Here is a 5,685-nt window from a genome sequence, read left to right as displayed (position 1 = left end):
TCTAGCTAATGAACACGAACACGAAGACATTACAATTGTATGTGGAGTTATTTAGCCACGTGAGGTAACCAGTTATTTACCCGCCCGCAAGTATTTGCCGTGTGTCACACGGTTACAAATACTACTGTCATGTCGACATGAGTTTTGCAGTATTGCTTAGCATAGTGCGACAAAATTACTTAGCCTGTGAATGAGATGCTTCCAGTTAGTTCTGTCGCTAAATATATGAAATTTATAAGTATAGAAAATGGCACACAAAAGTCAAGGCAGATTAGTTCGAAAGTTCGTAACACATTTTCACATTGACAGAGGGGAATATGGGCTATTGGATATTAACTACAATTATATTAGTTCACGAATGTAAAAGAATAATCACTAATTAAGGTGGTGTTGAGGTGAGTAACTTATTATTGTAAACAAATTTAGAATGATGATCATTTAACAAAAAAAATATAATTGCTTGAGATAAATAAAACGCAATATACAGGTTGTCCGGGAAAGACGTGTACAATGGTCTATCGCAGATTCTAGTGTCAAAAATATGACGATTTGACACAACATACCTGCAATATCCAAAGTTCCTTCGTTTTGCCTTTGTCATCAAAACAACCGGGGGCTCGTAAACTCGCACATCAAAACAAATATTAATTATATTTTTGTAACCGCCTGTACAATCACTGTTAACTTTTTTCTCAGATAAACAGTGTAAATTAAAAGATTTCTGGTCTCTGTTAAAATTTTAATTTGCCGAACAGTTTTGAGACAAAACAGTGTTATCAGAAGCAATTTTGGATTGTTGTACATCCTGTATAGATTCTATGACAGCAGTTGTATATAACATGATATAATTACCTATTCATCAATGGTTAATACATCGTATGACTTTATTGCTCCATGTAATTAGTCTTTTATGCTGTAATGACGCCTTTGTGTAAAGTTACCAAGTCAATTAAGGTAATTTTACACTGATAGTGATTCGAGAAACATCTTATTAGTCCACCTATCAGAGAATTTTATTGTCGCACTTTATACTGAAGAAATAAACTAGTAACCGGATGTAAGAGAGCAGAATCAATAGTCGATAACTTGATCATTTAATAGCATGTAAGGAGGCTTCGCCAAACGCATACGAGCACAGTCGACTAATGAAAAGGGTTCTCGCATGCGGGTGCTACGGCATACGTGAACAGGAAATATTTCTGAGTAACGATCGAGTTATCGACTAATAAAACTTCTCTCTTAGTTATTACTAGCTTTCGCCTCTATTGATGATACTAGCACATAATATTGAAAAAGGATTTAATTAAAATCATTAATTTATAAATGCGAAAATTTAGTAGTTGGATGTATGGATGTTTGTTAGAATTTGTAGCCTGATCGGCGAAACGAATTTCGATGAAATTTGGTATAGATGTAGATGACAGTCTGGAAGAAATTTGTATTTGTATTTGAATATATAGGCTTTTGTTATTTTTTTTTATTTCATTAAAAGGAGTCAGGGGCGAAAGCTAGTAATTTAATAGTTATCGTTTGTATAACCTTTACGGCAATTTTTCTTAGTCTTTGTAAACGAATTTTAAACGTTTTAGAGTACTTTATTGGCTTTATGTGAGAATACCACGACAATGCAATATTCAAAAAAATGAGTCATTATTATTTCATATGGAAATGAAAGTAAGTCAGCACAGCTGCTTCGTGTACTTCATTATGTTATAATTTACATATTTAAATTAGATAAGAACGTTTCATTGTCGTCGCAAATAACATAAAAGTTTAAAGGAAAATTGCGAATATAACTACTATAAATAATATACGGGTATACTAAATTGCTAAAGTGAGAATACTAATAATTATACCGGCTATCCGTATTTCGATTTCTACTTTCTTTTGTTTCCACTGCAACGATTATTTTTTTTTTTCGAACTGGCCATTTAGCAGTACAATTAGTTAAAAAAAAGTTTCATGTTGATAACGGTACTAGAGATCATGCATTGTTGCGTTCAATGTCCGTTTGCGATGGAATATTGAACGGAAATCTACACCCTTTTGCAATATTTTGCATTTAAATTCATATTATACGCGCAATTAACTCTGTTTACTTGCTGCCCATGTACCTTACATGTGACGTATATATTTATATTGTTTATCTGGTAGATACAAAACTAGAAACTTAGCGTCTGTCTCATCAAATTAAAAATTGTCTGATAACAATCTATTGTATGTAAATCATGCGATAAAAATATCAGATTTTGTTACTTTATCTGACAGTGACGTCATTTTAAGCTATCTGAGCCTCTATCAGCCAGTGATGGGGCAGGACGTTAGAGTCTGTCTTACCAAATTCTTGTAAATTGTCAGACAACAATCCCACGTGTAAAATATGCGATGGAAATATCAAATTTTGTGAGTTAGACAGTGACGTTATTTTAAGTTTTCTGAGCCTCTATCAGGCAGTGGTGGGACAGGCCCTTAGTGTTTTCACATTTATGGAAATTTATATTAACGTTTAAACCTTGTATTAGATGATATAAAGATTTATATGTCCTTAGAAGACGATAATACGTTGTCACATCTATGTTAATGTGTCGTCTTTCGCGCTTGTGTATCGACTCCCTTGAACTAAAATAGTGAAACCATAATTATTACTGAGTACCAAGAGGCGTGAGAACAATTCCCATAGATAGTACTGTTATTTACACAACATCTATTGCTATCCAGATTACGGATGAAGCTTATACAGGATGTATTAAAATATCTTTATTATTATACTTTCCAATTCCTTTACATAAATATTCTGACGGACCAACTTCAATATGTTTTCATTTCCTTTTATCCAAGTGGAAAAAAATCTGTATAAAAGGTATGAGAATGAAAAAGACGTGCGTGAAGTGTCAGATTATATTGTCGCACTATAGGTAGGTATCAAGATTTTATAACGTAGTTGTTAAATTTTTTACTGTAGACTTTTGTTGCTTTTTCGAATACTTGAAGCGGGGGTTATTTTCTTATCATGGTAATATACTCGTATTGTAATATTGACTGTAATTGTGATACCAAAGCTTATTCGTATATTTAAATTCAACCGATTTTAAAAATCAACAGTGCGTTGATCTGTAGCTAAATGGGTCGATAACTGTAATGGACTTATTGTTCTCGAAGACATAAACACTGTCGCGGTATTACGAAAAATTATATAAACATACTCGTTATTGCGACATTTTTATAACCGTGAATTACAATTAATATAAATCTTATTTAATTATTTATTCTTAACGCCCCCTATAAAATACATTGTATACTTTACTGCCTTATAAAAATGTCAATAATATTGATTTAAATTACTTTACCCTAATTACATTTAGAGCAGAAATAAACTTTTAATAGTTTTGTTGTTTTATTTTTTTCTTTGATTACATTGTTGCGGGCACTAAAGTTTTTGTGGTTAACATTTCTACCAAAACAACCGAATAGTTTGCTTACTTTTTAGACTCTGTGTGCAACAATAACATTTTACTTTATTATTTTTCCATGCTAATGTGGTCATTCACACTTTCAAATTACTTTCCCTTGGCATGCACTCGCCGAATAAAATTGTTAGTACGCAAAGTGTTGGTTTTTTTGTCTTATGTCAATAGTGTTGTCGATGTTCGTAGAAAAAAACCTGAATATCTTAATGGAATATAATGTAACATTCGTATTAACAAAGGAATATTATATTTAGCACGGAATGACTCAAACACGACAAAAGACTGTACTCGAACGATAACACAAAAAAGCTTTTGTTAGCTGAATTTGTATGAAAAACGAATCCTTATTTGTTAATTCATATGGATTATCCTTATCTGCGATGAAACTCAGCTATTATACTTAAGTTAATTTAGTTAAGCTATAAAAAACTTTACATCGCTGTTACAACTTAAAAGCTTCTTTCTTTCAGAATGTGTTACAATTTTTTTTAGTATTAATCTTTCTAGAACACGTAAATGTCGCAAATCTTGTTGTATCCCGTATGGTCTAGTGGCTAGGATACCTGGCTTTCACCCAGGAGGCTCGGGTTCGATTCCCGGTACGGGAAGTATTATTTCTATATATTTGTATATTAACTAAGCTGATTGAAAATTATATGCCTATGCCTTTTTGTAAATTTTACGAAAATGTCACAAATAAAAGGCATGATAACAAAATTTCAGCAGCAATTTTTTCTTAACTTATTTAGATTTCAGATCTTTATAAAAATAAAAACATTAGTTTCTTTGAAATTAGTTTTATTCCCATGGTTTTTCTATAACTACTTTTTGTCCTACTAAAAAGAGAATTTTCGTAATAATGTACTCGTGTATGTCCTCTTTATGTGCGTCTCGTTCTCCGTCAATTAAGGGTAGGCAACTCATCTGCAATTGCGGATGTCTATGGGCAGCGGTCGCTTTCTATTTCGGTGGATTCAGGTGGCCGCTTGCTCGTTTGCCACCTTATATTACATAAAAAAATGCCTTAACGATTTTGACAAATAAAGGTGTACATTTGCACTTCCCCGACGCGTCATACGGGTACTATCAGGCTTATTGATTTTTTTAAATTATCCGCTAGTTATTTAAAGCTAACTTGGTGGCGTTGTATCGTACACCCGAAGAAGTAGTTACGAATAATTTTCTCGAACATTTACTTGGTCAGTTCGAGCGTGACGCGTCCGAATCGCCTTCCTTTTCCTATTGTCGGTGAAACGTACGTTGCGTAAAATATTCGCGCCAATTGTATTAACATTACACATACTTAATTATATTATACTTACGTTTGTTACATTCGATCGTAATTTTGGCGTGGTTATGTACGCGGCCTATTATAAGACCTTGTAACCGGCCGGTTAGCGCCTAAACAAAGTGAGGCGTTCACGTCGTATAGTAGTTGAAGAATTAGATTCTCATCAGACGCCAAAATTTTTACATGTTTGAGTTTCTCTGCCACATCAATGACAAAATCGTAAATAATATAGATTTCTCATCGCTCGCTTTCATGTAATTGGAGAGTCCGTATGAAAGATAGAAAAAACACCAGTTTTACGGAGATGCAGTTACGTTGTTGATAACTACTCGTAAAATCGAATTTTAGTTGTTTGGTCTGTCTTTCCGCAAGCCGCGTTTGTTCCAGGTAAACTCCGGAATGGGTGAATCGGTTTTTTCGGGACTTTCACTAGAGGATAGCTGATGTATGCGGAAATGTTATAGATCTTTATTAATTCCGGACTAACGAAGTTTGCGGGATTCAGGTCGTCAATAATAAAAAAACAAAGCAATAAATAAAGATATTATTTTATTTCCTTTCCTTACAAAAATTATTTACAACATTATTATGCACATATCGTATAAATCATTACAAATGAGATAAATGAAACTATACGCAGCAGAACACACGATCAATTGAACTAAATAAAATATTTATTATGAACAGATCGTTACGCTCTTCACATCTCTGCTATCGAACGGTTATTGCTACGTATAAAAAAAAACATTTTTAAATCTCATGATCGCAATAACATATTAAAAAAACATTGCTGCCGATGTCTTATAAGGAAAATCATATTTTAGAATTATTACACTATCTCATTTTAGAGAACTTTATATACTTTATAATATATATGTATATGTTTCGGCAATGAGAACGTAATATGTTATTGCGATCAAGAGTTAT

At 32.8% G+C, this 5,685-nt stretch overlaps 1 non-coding gene across 1 annotated transcript; it reads left to right on the top strand.

The window, feature by feature from the left end:
• The first annotated feature begins 4,003 nt into the window (after positions 1-4,003).
• On the top strand, positions 4,004-4,075 carry Trnae-uuc. The gene has a single exon. It is a non-coding gene; the product is annotated as a tRNA-Glu (tRNA).
• The last annotated feature ends 1,610 nt before the right edge of the window (positions 4,076-5,685 follow it).

The sequence above is a fragment of the Papilio polytes genome, unplaced genomic scaffold, assembly GCF_000836215.1.
Source record: "Papilio polytes unplaced genomic scaffold, Ppol_1.0 DF822067.1, whole genome shotgun sequence".
Lineage (NCBI taxonomy): Eukaryota > Metazoa > Arthropoda > Insecta > Lepidoptera > Papilionidae > Papilio > Papilio polytes.
The sequence above is the reverse complement of the archived record's forward strand: the minus strand, read 5'-3'. Positions and strand labels throughout refer to the sequence as shown.